The sequence below is a fragment of the Choloepus didactylus genome, chromosome 8 (genome assembly GCF_015220235.1).
Source record: "Choloepus didactylus isolate mChoDid1 chromosome 8, mChoDid1.pri, whole genome shotgun sequence".
Lineage (NCBI taxonomy): Eukaryota > Metazoa > Chordata > Mammalia > Pilosa > Megalonychidae > Choloepus > Choloepus didactylus.
Window position 1 is genome coordinate 119,822,176 of NC_051314.1, and position 23,019 is coordinate 119,845,194.

General features: G+C 38.0%; 1 pseudogene; it reads right to left on the bottom strand.

Annotated features, from left to right (window-relative positions):
• Nucleotides 1-9,874: 9,874 nt before the first annotated feature.
• Nucleotides 9,875-10,309, bottom strand: LOC119541781 (annotated as a pseudogene).
• Nucleotides 10,310-23,019: the final 12,710 nt, after the last annotated feature.

Consider the following 23,019-nt stretch of genomic DNA (forward strand, 5'->3'; position numbering starts at 1 on the left):
TTAGGGATAACTTCCCAAACCGTCTGCACAATATAAATATACAAAGCATAAATGCCCAGCAAACTCTGAATAGAATAAATCCAAATAAACCCACTCCGAGACATATTCTGATCAGACTCTCAAATACTGACGAGAAGGAGCAAGTTCTGAAAGCAGCAAGAGAAAAGCAATTCACCACATACAAAGGAAACATAAGACTAAGTAGTTACTACTCAGCGGCCACCATGGAGGCAAGAAGGCAGTGGCATGACATATTTAAAATTCTGAGAGAGAAAAATTTCCAACCAAGAATACTTTATCCAGAAAAACTCTCCTTCAAATTTGAGGGAGAGCTTAAATTTTTCACAGACAAACAAATGCTGAGAGATTTTGCCAGTAAAAGACCTGCCCTACTTCAGATACTAAAGGGAGCCCTACTGAAAGAGAAACAAAGAAAGGAGAGAAAGATGTAGAGAAACTTAACAGACATATATAGAACATTACATCCCAAATCACTAGGATACACATTCTTCTATAGTGATCACAGATCTTTCTCCAGAATAGACCATATGCTGGGACATAAAACAAGCCTTAATAAATTTAAAAAAAAAAATTGAATTTATTTAAAGCACATTCTCTGACCACAATGGAATACAAATAGAAGTCAATAACCATCAAAGACAGAAAATTCACAAACAACTGAAGGGTAAAAATGAGGGGGAGATGAAAACATTCCTGGATAATCAAAAGCTGAGGGACTTCATCACCAGTAGATCAGTCCTATAAGAAATGCTAAAGGGAAATGAGCAGGCTGAAAGGAAGGGACACTAAACAATTGACTGAAACCACATGAAGAAATAAAGATTTCCAGTAAAGATCACATGGTAAATATAAATACCAATACTACTGTATTTTTGATTTGTAACTCCACTATTTACCTTCTACAGGATCTAAAATACATAAACCGTAATAATAAATCAGTGGTTTTGGACTCAATGTAAAATATGTAATTTTTGACAAGAACTACATAAAGGTGGGGGAATGGAGGAGTATAGGAACATAGTTTACGTGTCATATTGAAGTTAAGTTGGTATCAAAGAAAAACAAAATTGTTATAGATTTAAGATGTTAAATTTAAGCCCCACGGTAAACACAAAGAAAGTATCAGAGAACATGACCATAGAGATGAAAAGTAAAGTATGGGTTACAAGAAGTGGGGGAAGGGGCAATGGGGAGTTAAGAAAGGAGTGTAGGGTTTCTGTTTGGAGTGAAGGGAAATTTCTAGTAATGGATGGTAGGAAGGTGATAGCATTGCAACATTCTAACTGTGATTAATCCCACTAATGGAATGCTAGGGAGGGGTTGGAATGGAAGATTTAGGTTATATATATGTTTCCACGACTGAAAAAAAAAGGCAGTCTAAATAGATAATGACAATTAAATGCCAAGGATGATCCTGGATGGGAACTGGGAATGGAAGAGAGGAGGCTCAAAGGGACACAGTTGGGACAAAAGAGAGGAAAAAAAAGGAAATATAGAATGCAAGCTTTGTATCAGTGTTAAATTTCTTGAACTTCTTAGCTGCGCTTAATGGGATTGCATAAAAGAATGTTCTTGTTCATGGGAAATGTATATGTGAATTACATTGTTTGTTCAAGGATGTGTGCAGCCTGCTCTCATATGTTCAGAAGACCGAGCAATAGATGATGGATGATAGGGAGGGAGGGAGGGAAAGAAAGAAATGGTGGTGTTACAGGATGTTAAAGTTGGTGGATCAGGGTATCAGGGGAGGAGGGTCAGGGTATGCTGGAGTTCTGTGCATGGGGTTTGTATTGTTTTTGCAACTGTTCCTGTAAGTTTCAATTTATTTCAAAATAAAATTTAAAAAAAAAGAAAGAAAAGCAATGGACAGCTCCATCATTAGTGCAGCTAGGTGCAGGAAAGAAGAGGCTGCTATAGGCAGACAGCCCTGCCCTCTTTGCCCTTTTACTGAGGAAGGGAATTTAAGCCAAAAGAACAAATACATACATAGGAGATTTCTTAAAGTTTTCACTGAAATTATCTAGTCTTGGGAGAAAAGGAATTAAAAGCTAAAAGTTGGATTTAATATTGGACATTTTCCCAAAAGGGTACTGTTTAGTTTCTTTTTGCCTTAGGGAAAAAAAAATCATATTAATACTGTATTTAAGACTCAGAGAATGAGTATGTTTTGACTTTAAATATACAAAAAGTTAGAGACAATTTTTGTAAAGGTCAGCACAACCTAGCCAGAGAAATACTTGTATTCCTGCCATTTGCTAAACACCAACTTCGTAAATAAGATAAATTGTTTAGCCAATAATTATAATTAGACTCAGATTTGGTCTTAAGAAAGAATTCTTAGAAAGTAAAAAGTAAAAAAGACCCCATGTCTGATGAGAGCCTTAGGTGAGACGGCAGGAGAGGGAGGACGGAAGGGAGAGAGTATGACAGGAGCCACCGTAGGAAAGCTGCACTCCAGGGACAGAGTTAGGATGCTCTGGAATACCTTGGCTTTGTTGCTGCTTCAAGGCTCAATTTAACTCTGATAGTGCACCTTATTTTTTTTTTTTTAAATTGAGAAGTGCATCTTCCATAGCACACCTGGATGGTAAATGTTTCTAATGTTGGATCCAAAGGTAAAGATTAGGAACAAAGAGGATAACTTGCTGTGTCATCCCGTCTTTCTCCAACTCCAACATCCAAATAATTAGGCTGCTTTTTTCCTCTTTTGGTCTGGAGTTTAAAGTATCCAGTGCCATTGAAACATTGGTGGGCTAGGAAGGATGTAGATGCACTACCTTAATTTCTCAAGGTAATCCTGAAGCCACCTGCAACAACGTGCAAACATGCCCAGGGACTTCCTTCTCTCCTGAGCACTGGCCTCTGGAGCTCCTGCGGCTCTCCCAGGGCAGGAGAGGTGGGAGTGCAGTGTTAGGCCCCCGGTCAGGGTCTGTGAGGACAACTCCTTAGACATGGACAATGTATGGACATTTTTTAAAAAGTGGAATAATCCAAGGCCTTAACTTGTCTCAAGACAGAATGAAGCTCTCCCCAGGTTCAAATGGGATCTTGTTGCAGGTTGCAGGCTCCCTGTCAGCCACAAAGTTCTTGAAGCCCTTCCTGGTGGGTTAAGACTGTAAGGATCAATCTGCTCCTCCCTCCAGTTGTCATCCTCTCCTGAGTCCTTCCTTAGAATGAGTTGCCCTGCAGAATGCACTCTCAGGTCTGGCTTCTGAAGCAATAAACTTTCTTTCTCAGAAGATGTGGGGATTTTCAAAGCATGAATGGTACTCAAGTTCCCAATTATGGAGCAGACACAGGCTTTGCCCAGCACAAGAGATGAGTTGCTCCATTGTCCTCAGCTCTAGAACCCTCTTCTGGCTTCTAGACCCCTATACTGTAATTCCAGCATTGTGCTTTATTTTTTGATGTTTCAATTACTGTCCCACATTCTGCATGACCTGAGCACCGAACTGGGAATCTGCAGTCCTAAGTTCTACTCCCAGGACACATGAATTCCCTGGGCTTGAGTTTTCTCCTCTGTAAAATAAGAAAGCTAAACTCTATTATCCTTACAGTCTCTCCACCTTTAATTTTGTTAGAAAATCAGCTGCTTCTTCCTCTGGGTTCCCGTTGCATGTTGTTCATCCTTCTCTGCAGACATTACTTTTTATTAGGGTTTATCTCCATACAAACCTATTTCCCCACTGGACTGTGAGACCTCAGGACTAAGGTTTGTATATTAATTACTTTTGTTTCCTCTGTACTTGGGGCAGAGGAAGAAAGGTAGAGGAGACTAAAGGATGGTGTAGTACCAACATTTGTTGAGCTTCTGTTAAATGAAACACTCTGAGCTACACATTGTGCTTATAGCATTTCCTTTAAACCTCATCATATAAACATTATTATCCCAAATATGCAGATGAAGAAGTTGACAAGTTAATTTACCCAGGCCACAGAGCTGGATCAGAAATGAAATCCAGGTTAGCCTTACTTGGCCTATTGCCCCAGGGTTGGGTATGGAAACATAGAGGGTTATGCTAAAATTCCCCAAATACCTAATAGATGCTCAATAAATACTCAACAAATGGATGATTATTTAAAAATAGTCTTTTGTTTGGGTTCTGATGGAGCCAGGATGTCCCTTTGATCCTTATCTGCACAGAGGTGGGAAAGGGGACCAGACTGGGATACTGGGTAGGAGAAGAGAGCACAGAGTGCAATTTTATTACAAGGACCTGGGAATTCTTTAATTAGGAGGGGTTATGGAAGAGCTCTTACTGGGTATTAAGAAATAATGATGACATTGTATGATTCCATGTATATAAAATGTAAATATAAATAAATCTATAGAGAACTAAATAGATTAGTGGTTATTTAGGGGCAGGGAAGGACAGAGGTATTGAGAGATATGGGGTTTTTCTTTTAGGAGTAACGAAAATGTTCTAAAATTGTGGTGATGAATGTACAACTCTGTGATTAAACTAAGAGCCACTGACTGTACACTTTGGATGGATTGTATAGTATGTGAATATATCTCAATAAAACTGCTCTTTAAAAGGAAAAAAAAAGAAAGAATGATGAAATATTTTCAAGGTAACTCAAGGTCTCAGGTATTTCACACTAAAGAATAAGCTAAAGCCGTAATTTGCATCATCACTCAACCCACAAATTCATAGAGCACATAATTGTTTTCACAGCTCTGGAAGGTCACATTATTCTTTCTTGCTCTGGTGCCCCTCACAGTTATGTACAGGCAAGTAGGCAGAGCATGCTATATTAAAGCTTCCAAGTGTGAGGAGTTCCCAACTCCAGAAGCCTGCAAGCTGCTTGGCCCAAGTACCATGGAAGACACTGTGGGCTCCTGACCTGTGGCCCAAAAGGCACGGAAGTTGGAATTGAAATGGATTACTGTCTTCGGGGCGCTCTAACCTAGTACCAATGCCTGAGAAAGCCTCTTTGGTACTAGTTAATTTATCTTAAGCATAAATAAATTCTAGGTGCCAGCTGAGTTAATGCTTGCCTCAGGGGAGAAGAGAAAATGAAAGGAGATCATCTGTTCCTGAGGGTGCCTCAGCTTTGTCCCTGAAGCACTTAACCCATTCAGGAGCCTCATAAATCTCTCTCCATGGAGCATCTGATCTTGTTTCAGCAAGGAATGCAGTAAGATAGTGAGGAGGAGGGTGTTCATTTCTGTCTAGTGGTGAGCTAATGCCTGTCTGCAGGCAAAGTACCAAATAAATAGCACATTGCATTCATTTCTTTTTAAATAGAGCATTGCCTTAATAGCTGGTTGGGGGATGGGGCTGTTTGATATCCTTCTATAAAACAAACAAGCAACAGAGCCTAACACTTCGGAAAGGTGAGCTGTGCTCTAAGGTGTCTTGTAGTTCTAAAATATCCTATAATGATCCTCAACTCAAATTGACTATTTTTCCTACTTCACAATAAACTGGATTTAAGTTATCCTTTCACTCAATAAATAAATCCTTATTGAGTGTCTGCCATGTGAGGCAGCACAGATTGGTTAAGAACTTGGACTCTGGAGCCAGACTGCTTTGGCCTGATGCCTGGCTCAGCCACCTACTAGCTGTGTGACTTCTGGCAAGCTGTTGACATTCTCTGTGCCTCAGTTTCCTTATCTGTAAACTGGAGATAACATCAGCACCAATCTCAGAGGGTTGTTACGAAGACTGAATTAGCTAACATGGAAGGTGCTTAGAATACCACGAATTGTAGTAAGCGCTATGTAAACATTTACTATTGCCTGCTAAATGCTGGAGCCACATCTACCATTCAGGCTATTAAGAGCCATAGGATGAAGAGATATTTACTGAATGGATTGGACTTGTCTGAATGCAAAGGACAAGGGACACATACATCAGAGGTTTGGGGAAGTTTTACAGTATACCACAACATTTATCCAAAAGTTTGATACATGTACCTCAGTTGGTAAACCAGAGAGTTTTATAAAGTATAGAGAAAAACATTTTTTATTTTAATAGTTACATATTTAATATCAGGTAAAGAAAAATGTTTCTAACATTAAATCTTTTATTTTATGGATGTCATTAGTTAGGGCTAAGTGAAAAAAAATACTTGAGTTGATTAGAGGACTTCTAGGCTCACATGGGATAATGGTAGCTGCCTAAATCCAAATTTTTCACATATCCTCCAAAAACAAAATAGAGCAACAGGTTAAACAAATATACTATACCTAAAATCTGTACTCACAGTAGCATAACTAGAGGACAGAATGTAGTAAATAAAATGATCAGATTATTGTTCAGCAACCACTCACTCTCTTCCTCCCACCTAAGACTCTACTCCCCCACCTCCTGATCATTTATATTGAGCATAGTGATATGACTTGCTTTGTTTGGCCAATGGTATGTTGGGAGATATGATACAGGCAGAGACTTGAAATGTGCTATTTGCATGGTTGGGTTTAGTCTTTTGTTCTTCTGTCTTTTGCCGTGAGAAGAACATGCTCCATTTAGCAGCTGGTCCAAAGAGGATGAGAGACATATAAAAGTGTGGATCCAGCCTGCTGCATGTAACTAAGCCCAGGTGAGCACAGCCTAAATCAGCTGACTATCAGTCAACTCACAAAAATATAAGTGAAAAATAAATTTTTATTTTCTTATGCCACTGGGTTTTAGGGTTTTTGTTTTACAGCAATAGCTGACTGATACAAAAAAAAAGTAATACCAGAAGTGAGATGCTGCTATTAAAAAAACTTAAAATATTTGGTATTGATTTGGGGACAGGGCTGTGGGCATTATATAAGGATGGAAAATGGTGATCTATGTCATACAGTGGCAAATTCTTTGGTAAAATATCACCTTCAGTAATTTGGAAGGCTAAAAATGTACCTAATAAATATTTAATATTGGATGAGGAAGCTCTGAGGCACTATGTTGAAAGTATGAGCTGGTTGCTACTAGCTGCATCTGATAAGGTTCTACATGAAAGAGACTAGATCAGAAAAATACTAGTCTGCAAGCAATATTTAGAGGAAAATTACAGGGTTGTAATACAAAATTGTATACTACTAAATCAGAGATGTTGCCATTATGGCTCAGCCTCAGAGGAAAGACCAAACCCATGTGCTTCCAGTAAGACACGACCTCAGAATAAAGATCAATGGTATGTCTATAACACTTTTGCTTATACCTCCAAAAGATGAAGGAAAAGTTGAGTAGATCATTTCAGCTAAACAAAAGAAAACCTAGAAGAGAACATGGTCCCTTAGAAACATGCTATGTCCAAATTTCCTGTGATTCTTTCTAGAAAGAGAAAGGCATTTGTTGGGGATTGAATCACATCCTGTACAGAAAGCATGTTCGGATCCCAACCCCTGATCCTGCAAGTGTGAACTCATTTGTAAATAGGAACTTTGAAAGCATTATTAAGTTAAGGTGTGCCCAAACTGAATTAAGGTGGGCCTTAATCCAATATTGCTGACATCCTTAACACCAGAGGAAATTGGACACAACATGAGAAGCCACAAGGAGCAGCCAGAAGCTGGAAGTCAATGGAACTTAAAAGCCACAGAAGAAGATGCCACCATGTTCATTACCATAAGATGGAAAAGCCAATGAACCCGCCAGCAGCCAGTCCCAGTATGCCACAGTCTTCAGGGAAAAAGTATGTCCTTGTTGACCCCTCAATTTTGGATTTCTAGCCTCAAAATCAGGAACCACTGAATTCCTATTGTTAAGCAAACCCACTGTATGGTATTTGTTTTAGCAGCTAGGAAACTAATATGGCATGAATTAAAAAAAAAAAAAAAAAAATATATATATATATATATATATATATATATATATATATATATGTCAGTGGCTTTTGGTTCTGGTGTTGATTGGAACCAAATAATAAACTCCCAAAGGGTAAATCTAAGAACAATGAGGAACAACAGATTGAGAACTACTCCCACGGGGCGACACCAGGACCTAGTAAGGAATATTTCTACCTCCAGTGTTGGGGAATCTGGCAACATTTGCCCAGCCATATTTCAAAATTTCTATGGACCAGTGACTGCTATGTGATTGCCATTCTTGCCCTTTTCAATTAGAGTGTTTACTGCAGTTAACCAGTTTCTGGTTTACCAATGTATCTTGGGTATGTATGGGTGGTTGTGGTAGATAACAACTTGTCTTCTTAGTTCAAATGTCTCTGGACCAAGAGGACCCACCTACAGATTTTATGTAGATCATGAGATCATGCTTTATGCCATGATTTGATGAGATTTTGTGTGCTCTTTAGGATGGGGGTGAGTATGTTTCAAGTACGGAAGGGTCACAGATATTTATAAATAAGTGGGAAGACTATAGCAAATTTTTATTCAGCAAATATTCACTGCCTCTCTCTCCTACCTTCCAAGGAGAAAATACATTTTTATGTCCCATTAATGTTGGATTCAGTCATATGCCCTTCTTGTGTGAATGGGATGAGTGTCAAGTAGAAATTTGAAATGTGCTTTTATTAAAGACCTTGGTTTCTTGCATTCCTACCTTTTGCCATGAAAACAACATGCCTTGAGCAGCCACTAGTTCAAGGATGATGAAAAGCCTATGGAGCAGACCTGATCCCAACCCATAGTTTGTAACTATGCCCAGCCTAGATCAGTCAAATCCCAGCAGACCCCAAGAGGGATAAGCAAGACATAAGTGCTTATTGCTATATGCCCCTTGAGTGGTCTCTTACAAAGTAATTGTTTACTAATAGACAAAGGAAGCAGCAAACTGCATTTTACAAATAAGTGAGAATATAAACATTTGAAACCAGCAGAGCTAAATCTGTAGCATACTAGAGCAGAGATTCATGGGGAGAGTAAGAAGAAAAGCGCAATGGCCCTAGAGGTTGCAGAATATATACAAACTCACCTCAAGAAAGAGAAGTTCCCACCCTGAGAAATAGATAGGCACTGGCAACTGGGAATTGAAAATAAGGGACTTGAAAGGGTAAATTCAAATGTGGCAGTGTTGGAAAGGCACACCTTCTGAGGAAAAAAACAGACAACTTGGGAAAAAAAAGTGTCTGTATCAGTTGTCAATTTATTGTCTCCCAGCTCCAAATCCATCCATCTTTGCCCTATTTTGTGATACTGAAGGTAGAATCTATAAATATGTTTCCTTTGCCAGATGGCACAGTGTAAGCCTCTATCAACAGAGGGGACTGAAGTAACACTTCAAGGTGATATACACAGAAAGATACTTCTCTTTCAGAGTCTAGACAACCATTTTTTATTCAGCACTATAGTCTAGTGGCCCTCTTGGACCACCTGTGCCCTCAGGCCACTCTGTGCTCCCCCCCCCCCCCGGTGGCTACTTCTGACCCATCCCAGTGGGCTGCTTCCCTGGTAGCTCCAGCACACATTCAAACCATAATCTCCCCATTTCCAGTGGGTCACTTCAACAGAAACTCCAGCTGCACCCTAAACCAACTATATTCTTACTGATCCAAGCCTTCTGGCAAGTTTCTGTCATTTCAAGCAGGCTGTATCTCTCTGTAAAAAGGTCAGAATCTCAGCCTTGGGGGAATGGGAGAAGGGTAGTCTTCTAAGTCCTTAGTTTACTGCCTACTCTTCCTCAGCTTAAAAGTAGTAGCTGATTCTTTTTTAAATCAGAAAATTATTTTAATAGTTATAAAACACTTTTTTACAGAATCAGTATAAAATAGCAGTTGATTTCTCCATAACTATTAGAATTAATTATACTTGAGGTCTTGGCTAATTGGAGCTGAAATCAACCAAAGATCTTGAACTGTTTTGTCAGAAATCATCCTAGGAAGCCCACCCTCTTGATATCTGTCATGTTTAGCTCTTCTGAGATGACCCAGTCCTTTAAAAAAAAGTATCTCCCTTCATTTATTCACTCTTTGGAAGCTTGAAATTAATTCATCAGTGTTCATTAAACACCTTCCAGCTCCTGTCATTTACCACTTCTTCAACATTCAGTTCTGACTGCATCCATTTCAACTTTGCCTCTTCTTCTCCAGGTTGCTTTAATAATGTTAAATTTTCCAAACTCTTTTCTCTTTCTCCTCAGAGAGCTTTTACTACTACTGAGATCTAAGCTATACAGTGTTTTATGACTCTATCCCTACTGGCTTGAGCCACCAACAAAGACTCATAAAGTTGTTTACAAATTTGGCTGGTATCAATATTCCCTGCAAAGGAAGGTGGTAAAAACATAGTGTTTAATTCATGTACTATTCTGTCATCAATCATCCTCATAACCTTGAATAATTCCTAAAACTCAGCGAACGCCTCACATTTCACACTGCCACTGGGTGCCACCATATTGGACAGTAGCTGATTTTTTTAACCTGCTACTTCTGGACACCATAGAGTCCTCTTTATCCCTTTTAGCAGTTTACCACCTATTGCTACTTAAAAATTATTTATATTAAGTTTTCAATTCCAAATTATTAGCATGTATTTTGTCTTTCCTTAGAGTTTGGTAGAGAATGGAAAGTAGGAAGCAAGCCTACTTGCTTGGAAATTAAAGTTTTATAGAAATAATAGAAGATATAATCAGAAGACAAGGAGCTCTTCCCCCACCAATAGACACCATTTATTAAATATAGTGCATTTCACTGTATGAAAGAAAAGCTAAGAGAATTAGTAAGCCACCCAATTCCTCTCACCTCTCCATAGAAACATATGCTATTATTGGTACAGGAAAAATCCAAGACATTTTGAAATAATGTTTTTCTTCTTGCTATAACAAGAAGAAAATGGAAAGTGAGAATCTACATTTCTCAAATTATGAAAATCTCCCCATAAAAATAAATCAACCATAAACAGAAGAAAACTGTAACACAATGTTCTAATATCAATTAAATAATATTAAACTAGCACTTGTAGATATGAAAACTCTCCTTTAACTAGAAATTCAAAAATTCAGAAAGAAATGGATAAAAAAGAAGAACACTTGAAATGAGAGTTCTTTGAATTCAGGATAAAAAATGAAGGAAAATACAAAATTTTCTCAGAAATTAAGACTAGATTATTAAGTGCTCAGGGGAGAACAGATTTGATTGAAAATATAATAAGTGAATCTGAGAATAGAAATGAAAACATCCAAGAAATGAAAAAATGAAGAACTAAGTAAAAAATATTAGAGAGAAAGTGATATGTAGAAGATAAGCACGGAAAATCCAATATATGTATAATTGGAGACCCCAAAGACAAAAAATAAAACAGCAGAATAGAATATTTTTAAACCATAATCTTAAAAAATTATTTATTTTAGAAATAAAAGACAACTGAATCTTCATATTGAAAGAGGCTCTTGAGTACCCAAACTTGACTGCAAATGGTTAACATTAGGGCATAGCCTAGTAAAATTATTAGACTGAATTGAAAGAAAAAAATCTCCTTGAACTCCAAACAAAAAGACTAAGTCAGTTGCAATGAATAGATTCTAAGTTATACTCCAACTTCTCAAAAACGATGTACAAAGCAATATAACAATGAAGCAACATTTCCAATAAACTCAAGAAACTTAAAATTAGTAAATTTTATTTCATGTAAATTATACCTTGATATACTTAATTAAAAAAAAATATATGAACTTAAAAAAAAGTTAATGGGAGATTCTGGGAAGCCAACAAGTATTCATTAGGAGGCTTGGCAGTTCAATTTGAGAACAGGAGCTTAAACTGGGAGTGACTTTTCCTTTTCCAATTATGGGTGAATTTAAGTGTCCTTCAGTAAGGTCTGAAGGTGCTGGAGAAATCTAGCTTCTATAAACTCTCAAAACTGACCATGTAGGGCTTTTTTCCAGGAGAAGGCCTCAGACTGAGGGGAACTGCTGAAATGGATTCATATTGCAGGACAGGGATGTAAATTTTTAAAAAGATCCAGATAAAACTGAGGAAAGGTAACAGAACCAGGAAACCCCAGAAAGCAAACTGTAACTTTTTTAACACTGCATAAATACACATAAGAAAGAGCTCTGCGAAGTTAGAAAACCTATCCTGACTCCAATATTACTTCCTTCTAAAAGTTTAGGGAAACTAATTGCATACAGAAATGAGCATAAGAAAAGTATTAAGGTCGAATCCCATACAAACTGATTATAAGAAAAATGAAAATAAAGAGTAAAATAATATCCCTTTCAGAAAAATACTGCCCATAAAAGAAGTCAAATCTGTGACCTGCTATTTCAAAACTAAATAAAAGGCATTAAGAAAGTAATAAAAGTTATGAAAGAATAATGTAAGTCAGAACTAGAAAAATTCAGACATGAGACAACAGAAATAAAAAAGTAATTGCAAGTAACAGATCACTTCATAAATGAGGACTAGACTAGAAAGAACACAAAGGTGAATAAACGCAACAGATAATGCCTTAAGAGAAATAGAAGGTGAAAAGGAGGAAAAGTTTTTAAATTTGTATAGGAATGACAAAAGAGAAAAAATGTTGATATTAACAGACAAATGTTGAAGTTAGGCAAAGAAAATCCAGTATGCAAACAGGAGTCCCTGAAGATGAAAATCAAAGGAAGGGAACAGAAAATATATTAAAAACTACAATTCAAGGAAACTTTCTTGAAATTAAAAAATATATTAAACTACATATTAAAAGAACAGACCCAGATGTGAGAATATCAACTCAGAATGACCAAAAGCAAGACATATTGTTATACAATTATGTGATTTTAAAAAAGAAAAGAAATTCTTTGAGCAATTACTGGACAAAAAGAGCAAGTGACTTATAAAGGAAACAAAATTAGAGTATGACCAGAATTTGCCAGCAATGCTTTATGCCAAACAAAAAGACCAAGTCATTTACTATGAATGGATACTAAGCCTCCAACTTCTCAAAAACAATATGCAAAGCAATACAACATTGAAGCAATACTTCCAATAAACTCAAGGTTGGTGAATTTTATTGCCTGTAAATTACACCTCAATAGACCTTAATTTAAAAAACAAACTGAACAAAAATAATTAGAATAAAATGGAGAAGCATAGAGAAAGAAAACGTGAACTAAGGGTTTTATATCAAGCAAAACTGACCTTCAAGTATGAAGAGTATAGACTGTTAATATAATAACCCAGGGAATATTGTCCTTGTGAGCATTTCCTGAGACATCTGTTAGAGAACAAGCTTCAGCAAACAAAATGAATAGAGCAACTTATATAAGACCACAGCATCAAATATAATTATTTGTATAACTAAGACTAAATGAAGGCTGAAAAAGACAGAGTATAATCTATAATGGCTACATAGTCTGATGACGTAGATACAGTATAACTACCAAAAATGGGAAGAGGAGAAAGAGAAGAACTTATACCAAAAAAATTTTAACTCCTCTAGGTAATCATTTTGATGGTCATATTATTAATGTTATTCTGAGTGCTGTGATCACCCTGCATAGGTGAGATGGAAGCCCTCCTAATTAATAGGTCAGACGTGAAGACTGATGGTGTCACACATGCAACAAAAGGGTATGAAAAAGTTTATTACTCACAAAATAAGACTTTCTGTGGAGAACAGTGTAGGTTCCCAAGCAAGACTGAATATGGCTTGAGAGAGTGAGGAAGAACGACTGGCCTGGGGTTTTATTGAGGCTAGTGGGTGGGGCTGGGATGAGGGTCCCCACAAAAGAGCTGTGACTTGTATGGTTTGAACTTTCCACCAGTGCCAAAGCAGGGAGCATGGGAGTTTTCTTATCAGCTTGCCCAAATGTGGGGCAAGAGTGGAAGAGGGAGTAGTTGGACTCAAAACCTGTCAGCAGTCAAACATTAAAAATGGAGTCATAGTTCTCACTATGCTGATATTGTTGAGGGTGTAATGTGAGATAAAGCAATGATTAATCTGGGCCATTCTAATCCAAGCACCGCCTGGAAACCAGGATTATCAGTGTTGAAAAAAAGAGACACAGATGTAATATAGAACAAGCCACGCAAAACTCTATAGTCATAGATTTGAACTGGAAGTATCAGTATGAACTCAAATTTCAGGTTAATATGTTTTAAAATACGTATGTATTTTCTAGCTCTGTCTACTGAAAATGCCTAGAGACTGTGAGCTCTCTTATAACAATGAACCTCCCTAGTTCACAACTTGTGGTCATGAAATACCATTCTCACAAAGTAAAACAGAGTTCCTTGTAGAAATAGCAGATCCCAGGTCGGAGTAGGAAACACACAAGACAATTTCGGAACATTTTTCATATCAGCACTGAGGCGATCATAGATTACTGGGATCATGACAAAAGAATTCGGGAGCCAGAGACAGGACATTTTGAGATTTCTTAAGTATAATACTACAATAGATTTAAACCCTTCAAATGTTCTCAACTCCATGAATTTATAATGAAAGTATGAAGAACCAACTGGTCACTTTCAGAGAATGAAATAATACAATTAGAACATCACTTTGCATCACCTGATGAATCAATGGATCTAAGCTTTGAGGTGAACAGATATTATATGCCTCTCAGCAAAAGAACACACCACCACCTATAGTTCTGCCAACAGGATTGATATTGAATCTAATCAAGCCCCTGGACACAGCTGCCAATTTATAGAAAATATGGATGACATAGGAACGTGTTGAACTGTACCAAGAATATGCAATCAGCAAAATCCAGACTGAGTAGTACTCTACAGGGCAAACAGCCCAGATTCTATAAGAACAAAACTGTAAGTAAAAGAAAAGATTGGAGGGAGAATCTATAGATTTTTAAAGACTTACAAGTCATATCCTGCTTTTTATAAAGAGCAAAACTAAATTCCCATGTTCAGGGATGTACATTGAGGGTGATAAAACTAAAATGAAACACAGAAATCAGTGTATTGGTTACTTGTGGGAGAAGAGATGGAGCTCTGATGTAGATAAGGCCCATGAAATGGTTTGTGAGGTAGAAAGCAAAGTTATTTCTTAACCTGGGTGGTGATTACAAGGGTGTTCGCCTTTCTTTTTCTGTTTTTTTTTTAAAGTCAACAAATACATGTGTTAAATAAGTTGGTCACAGTATTTGCCCACAATCAGACTTGTACTCTATACATTTAAGTATACAATTACTATCAATACAGTAAGAAATATAAGAAAGTGCCTTTCTTAAGCTGCATGTATATTTATGTGGTTTTATATATCTGACTTTTACTTTTCAATAAAATGTTGTCTCTTAAAAAAAATTGGTGCAAAGGGGGCAGTTGAGTTAAACAAATATTTAATAGATAATTATTCAAGAGGTAGCTGGATTGGCTGAAGTCATGAAGGTACTTGGTTGACTGGGGTTCAAAAAATACTAGAATAGTGCATAAGAGTTTGGGCTCTGAAAAGCCATAAACTTGGGTTCATATTCCTATCCTGTTGATGATTGGCTGTGTGGTCTCTAAGCCTCAGTGTCCTCTTGTATAGAATCAAGATATTAATATCAACTACCTCATAGGGTTGTTGTAAGGTATGGATGACATAGTCCATATGAAGCACTCAGCAGAGTGCATGCCACATAGTAATCACTCAGTACATGCTCTATTATTGTTGTCATTAGGAATAACTGAGGCTTTTAGTTGCCTGAGCACTTTTTCACGGACCGCTGGGGACCTCTGTGAGGCCTCTTCTGGTATTTATTGCAGTACTGAAGCTCTTTTCCTTCTCTGATGCTCCCATTACAGTCCTGCAAAAATTCTGACTTTCTTTGAGCACTATAAGTGGTATAAATAGGAAAATGAAAAGTATGATAGATTTCCAAACCAAAGCAAATCAATTTAACTTTCTGCCCAACTGCCCCAAGAACCACATGGCAGTAACTCCTAGATTGACGGGGATCAGAGAATTTGGGGGAACTCATTTGGCCTTTGGCTACTATGCCTACCCCCTTCCCAGGTATCAGGGGACCATGGTTAAGCTATCCCTCCCCAGAGTGGGTCAATATTTGGAAATGTAGCCTCTGAAGCAATCACCCTTCTTGGTGTACTTCCAATGGATACATATGTCGACCTTATTACAGATCCATATATAGTTCATGGCCCATCTGTGTTGATCTGCTGGCTGCTCCAATCAGTGCTGATTTCCTACTGACCGGTCAGGCATCATAGCCTTTTACCCAATTCTAGCAGCAGGTAGGGAGATGCCCTCTGGATGGGGTGACTGGAATTAATTTAGTTTCCTTTAGCCTAAGGTAAATTTTCAGAAGGGAGTGGGAAAGTCCCTCTGCTTTTCAAACATCTCCCTTCTCCACACCCCACCATGTGGAGCATAAGCATACTCTTCACATTTCCCCTACTGAATCTTCACAGCCAATTCAGCCCATTCTTGGTCTAATTCAGATATCTTACTTTGCCTATTAAAATTGCATAGTGCTTTTACCCACATGATTTCAACCATATCAGGTAAATACTGTTAACTTCTATTTTTTACAAGTAATCTGACCACTTGCCCAGAGTCCACATGGCAGAGCTGGGACAGGAACAGTTTTTTCTCCATTACACATATCATATCACATCTACAGTTTCCTCCCACCATGTCCTGCAGACACTGTGGGAGAATGTGAAATTTTTTTTTATGTATTTATCTTTGTATGAATGTATTTATGTGACTATCTGACAGAAAGATAATAAATATATAATTAAATTCAAGGATTTAAAGTAATTACTAATTAGTCACATTTTAAACAACAAATGAAACCAGATTCGCAAGTCATTGCAATGATATATAACATCATTATAGAAAAATGTAGATTAAAACTCTGCTATTAGAGATGCTGGCTTTTTTCATCTTTTCTTGGGACAGACTTCACTCCATTTTTCAATCCATTTATAGCTATGTATATTTTTAAAATATTTCAAACATTCAAAAAAGTACAAAGGCTAATATAAAAAACACTGTGTACCCATTACCCAAAGTTAATGTTAATATTTTCTCCATATTTGCTTCAGATTTTTCCTTTTTTGAAACAAAATAATACAAATAAAGTTGAAGTTCCCAAAGTTCTCTTCCTCCAGCCTCATGCCTCTCCCTCCCACCCCAGGTTAAACCACTGTGCTGAAAGTTCTATGAATCTTCTCCATTCATGCTTTATCTATAGACAACATTCATTATAAAAATAAATGATAGATAAACAGATAATAATGTTTATATATTTTTCATCTTTACATAAGTGGTATCATCATCCTGTATATATGATTGTACAACTTGCCCCCTCACAAGATTATGTTTCAAGACTTAAAATGGATGAAATTAATTCATTTCCCTTTTGTTGTGTTTACCAATATATTTAACTTATTTCTACTGTCTTATTTAGTATTTTTGTTATCCATACCTTTTTGGCTTCAAATTCTCTTTTCCTGCCTTTTGTTGAATTAATAAAGTTGTCTACAGTACTACTTTTCCTCATTTGCTGATTTGGAGCCTATAGATTCTTTTTTAAATCTTTGGATTGTTACTCCAAAATTTTTAGCAAACATACGTTAACCGCACATTTTAAAAAAAGTCTAAAGTTATTCATTATTCTACCCTCCTCTTTAATAAGTTATTTCCAGTTTTTGAAATTAATAAAAAGATCGCCAATTTTTTTAAAAAATTCACAGTTAATTAAATAAATATCTTTTTACCAGTATCTGGGATCATAATGTATCTTGCCTTCTTCTAGTCCAGTGTTTCTTAACAGTGGCTTAATTGACAGTTTGGAACAGATAATTCTTTCTTGTGGCAGCGTGTCCTGCGCATTGTAAAATATTTAACAGTATCTCTGTCCTCTACCCACTAGATGCCAGTAGCACCCAAGTCATGACAATCAAAAATGTCACCAGACATTACCTAATGAGCCCTTGGGGGTAAAACTACCCTCAGTTAAGAACCACTGTTCTAGCTGAGGTATTACTTTGACAGTAGTTCTACTAGCAAGGGTCAGGGAGGAGGGTGAAGAGTGTAAACTCAGTTAATTTTTATGTTACCTTCATTGTTGAATTATTTTAAACCTAATTTTCTTTAACCCATCTGAACCCTTATTTGTCCTCAGCACTCTGAAGATACTATTTTCCTGGCTATTGTTACTAATGAGTAGCCTGCTGACAATGTAAGAGAAATTCCATCCTTCCCAAGTGATCTGAGTTCTTTTTTCCCTCTCTGGTAGCTCTTAAAATCTTTCCCCTTATACTTTATATTTTTCAATTTCACCACAATGTGTCTAGGTATGGGTTTACTTTACATTCATGCACACATTCAATCTTAAGATTCATGCCTTTCTTCAATCCTGGAAAATGTTTAGGTATTATCTCTTTAAATACTGGCTCACCACTATTTCCTCTATTCTCCTCTCTGGAACACCTATTACATGTACCTGTAATGTGTATACAAAGTACCTATAACTGCTCTTTCATGTTTTTATTGCTTTATTCTGGATGGCTTCTTCACTACTATCTTCCAACTCACTAATTCTCTCCTTGTGTCCTGTATGAAGTTTATCTTCTCTGTTGATATTTTTCCATTTCTATAACCATTTTCATTTCCAGGATTTCTAATTGTTTCATTTTTATAACCTTGTATTCTTGTTTATGACTTTATTTTGTATTTATGTGCTTTATTATTTAATAATTTATTATTATAGGTAATATTTCTTCATCTCTGAAGATTCTCAGCATACTTGTGTTACAGTTCTCTTTGGCTTACTCTGCTATTTTCATTTCATTAGAATGAATTCATGTCCCAACTTTTGATTTTGTTGTCTCCTTTTCTTAGCATTAACTTTCCTGACTAGAATCTTAGTTTCTAGTCTTATTTTGTGATTAAGTTTATTTATTCCCTTTCCCTCTCTTTCATTCTCTCTTTTTTCTCTTCTCTCCCTCCTCCCATCTCCTTCTTCCTGCATCCTTCCATATTAGGAGCTAATATGGAAACTGGAAACTCATCCTTCAGTGATATTTGGAATATCACAGGTCCAGTTTCTGGACCAGAGAGTTTCTTGGCCTGGCACCTCAGTGGAAGTCTGGTTCTACTTTCTCCCACCTTGATGTATGCCAGAGCCACAAGAAATAGTCAGATGAAGTTTGTCAGCCTCCTTTTGTGAGAGACAGGTCCCTCACCTGGAATAGGGAAGATTTTGTCTCTGTTATTTTACAACCCCTGGTGTTCTATGCCTTTGCATGGACCCAGAGCCCAGCAGGCTCCCAGTTAAGCCTGTTTCATTTGTTGTACACAGAGATGTTTATCTTGTGTTTTAGGATAGCTTTGCCTTTTAAATCTTCTCTTTTTAAATTTTTTTATTTCTATATGTATAAAAGGGAAGTTTCAAAGATTAAACTTGGAATTCGATCTTTTTCAGAAATTTTTTAAATCCTTTATAGTCTCAATCTATTTATCACTATATCTTGGGTTTTGTTGCCTGGAATAAATATCATTAGCCCTTCAATATAGGTTAACACCTCCTACTTATTTCTCTCTAAACACTCAGCTTCTTCCACTCCTCTGAATTCTACAGGCCCATTGGAGTAACTAAACTTCCCATCCTCCCCTATTATAGTTCCCAAAGACGGATACACTAGCTTCTTTTCACTTCCTAACAGTTCTACCCAAGAAATAATCCATTCCACTTATCACATCACAGCTCTTATGGCATCTCTTTTCCATCCAAACTCCCATCTCTACTTCAGACACATTTCTATCTTCCTAGCTCACTAAAGCACTTGAAGCGCATTTTTCTGCACTATATTCTTGATGGTCTCAAAATCCATTTTGAAATTCCTTTAGCATCTTGGCCTTAAGGTTCTCATTCTCAATGACATCAGACTTTTATTTCATTCCCCATCAGCAAGGAACCAGCATGACCCAATCACAAGGCTCTGCCTCATCACTTAACTCTCCAACTCATCCCCACCTTAGAGAATTCCTTTTCCATGGAGTGGCAAATTCCTTCTGGAATTCTGGATTCCCTCCTTCTTTGCTGATATCTTCTTGTCACCCTGAAAATTTGCTTTCTTTGTTATGTGTATTTTCATTGGGTCAGTGGTTCATTAATTTAACACTAAGATCCTGCTATTTTCCAGACTTACACTAGACTTTAGGATAAGGAAACACAGCAATGATGCAGATGCAGATCATATTCTAAAGAAGCTTAAAGCCTAAACTAGGATGTAATGCATGTACAGAAACTATGATAATACACTCTGAGAACTTGGAGAAGGGGGAGGCTTCGTGGAGGAGGCTTCATTTGACTAGAGCCTTGAAGGACAGAGGCAATATAAACATGAGGAGATTGGAGGAAAGAAATCCAAGTAAAGGGAAGAATATCCAGTTATCTTTTGCCTTATCAACTATAATTTCCATTCCATATGGACAGAAACCATAGGTTTTATTTTTGCATCCCTCACGAAGGTTTGTATAGGTCTATATAGAAAGGAGCTCAATAGATACTGAATGAATAATGTTACAAAGTATGGTGTGAAATGTCTTTCCCGAGCCTGGTCTCCATCTTCCTACTCAGTGATTGAGTTACCAATTTATTAATTCATTGTATCAACATGCATTAGTGCCTAACATATGTTAGCCACGATAAGGGCTAATGAAATAGAGATGAGCAAGCCAGGCCTTCCCATCAAAGACTCACAAATGCCTCTGGCTTCGAGGCTGGAAGGATGCTGGGGGTTTAGAAACATTATTGTAAAGACCTTTCTGTGTGTAGCAGGGAAGGGTTTCTGCAAACAACTCCACGCGTCTTGAATTCACAGCCCCCACAGCCCTGCTGCTTTCCACTTACACTGAAGAGTCTTTGTTACAAATATAAGGAATTCTCCAGTGAGAAAGCAGCATGGGGGCACATTTTCCCAGGCTCTTCTTCTTTCCCAGCAATCTTAAGGAGTGAGCTTCCCCAGGGAGAGAAATCCTAAAGGGCAGCCCTGGAGGTAGGGGCTTTGTCTCCAAAGCCACACAATCACCTGTACTTCTTCTGACACCCTCTCCCTTCCTGTGTTTGAACTTACTCTCAGAGGCCATCTCACTCCCAGGCAGCTAAGGCAAACAATACAGAAGTCATACTGGTTATTCAGTTACAAAGACTGAGCATGTGTTTGTGTGTGTGAGCAAGTGTCTTAGTTTCCTAGCTTCTAAAGCAAATACCAGGCAGTGGGTTGGCTTAAACAATGGGACTTTGTTGGCTCACAGTTTTGAGGCTAGGGGAAGTCCAAAATCAAGGTGTCATCAAGGTGCTGCTTTCTCCTAGAAGACTGTGGCATTCTGAGGCTGGCTGCCCTCAATCCTTGGTCCTTGGCTTTTCTGTCACACGGCAATGCACATGGCGGCCTCTCCTGGCTTCTCCTTTCTCTTCCAAGTTCCACTGACTTCAGCTACTGGCTGCTTCCTCTATGTGACTTTCTCTTCATGTTTCTGAATTTCAGTCTCCAATAATAGGATTAAGACCCATCCTGATTTAGTTGGGTCACACCTTAACTGAAGTAACCTCATCAAAAGATTCTACTTACAATGGGTTCATTACCACAGGAATGGACTGAGTTTAACAACATGTTTTTCTGGGGTACACAGCTCCAATCCACCTCAGTGTGTGTGTGTGTGCGCTTTGCATTTATCTAATATAAATCCTAAAATAAAATTAAATGTGACATCTATAAACATCTCAATTTTTTACCAGAACATACCTACACAGATCCATAAGCACTTAGCTTAAAAGAAATCTTTATCCCTTGACTACAGCATTTCTTACTTTTGAACACTCGTCACCAAATAAAAGATTGCATTAAACCTTCTGCCAACCAACCACAATGACCAAAAAACAAGCCTAGGGTAAAGAATGGTGAGTTTTTGTAGAACAGGATGTGAAGGCACCATTAGTAATTGGATAATACAGGTTTGGATTCTGGCTGTGAAATTTTTAGCAATTTATAACCTAGATGTGGATTTGAACTCTTTGCACTTGTTTCTGCATCTGTAAAATGGGAATTCTACCAAATGCTAACAGGGTTGCTGTGAGGGTTAAATGCATGCCTGGCACATGGCAAACCCTCAATAACTGGTGACAATTTTATTTTTGTTATTATAATTACTACAGGCATCCAGCACCCAGGCTCAGTGGCTGCCTCAGCTGTTTGTTCACTCCCACTCTCCATCTGCTTCTGTTGGAGGCAGGGAAGAGGAAGCCTCAGGAACGGCAGCCTCTGGGCTGTGACTCAGAGTCGGGTGTGGTTAAGGATGCAGGGCAGCCCTGTCTGCTCCTTGTTGATGCACCACCAGCCAAAAGGCACAGGCAGGGCACAAATCTGGCTTCAGAACCTGCCTCACCAGGCTAGACACCTTCACTGGGATGGTGCAACTTTGATCAGCAAGACGTAATTTATCCAAGTTGCTACAGTAAGAAGTTTCAGTTTTCACATTCTAGATAAAGCTATCCCTAGGTCTACAAACTAGAGATGGAAGTGTGACTCACCCAGACGCTCACAGTCCTCATTTCCCAGACAACTGTAGAAGCGTTTCAAGTCATGGAGCCCACCACCATTCCATCATATGGGGGTGGGATGTGCTCACCAGGCAGTGGGAGGGGCCCAGGAGGTGGGGATAGGGAAGAGTTCCTTCCTGTAACCAGTCCCTCCTGGCCGGAGCCAGTCACAGATGGACCACACCGTCTGTCTGCCTCAGCCTGGACACCATGTTCTCCACAAACCCATGAATCAACAGATCTGATTTATGTGGCTTTTCTTATGAAATTTTGTGCTCATTCACTGTTCTAACCATGTTCCCACTCCATCCCCAGCCCCTTTCTCCCCATCTCCAGCAACCTCGCAGGCTGCCTTACTGGAGTGAAGAAAATCCACAAAATTAGCCCTCTGCACAACTGGAAAGCATCTGTCTGCCATCATGTAACTGACTATAAGTGGCACTAGGAGGAGAGAGTTAATAAGACCAATGAATAAGCCTAACTGATTATTAAGCACTATTAGCATGATGATAATGCCACATTGGAATTATGCCAATCCCTCAGACTTAATTCCAGAGAATCCTTATTTTGCTGGAGAACAGGAATGCAGGACAGATCAGAACACAGG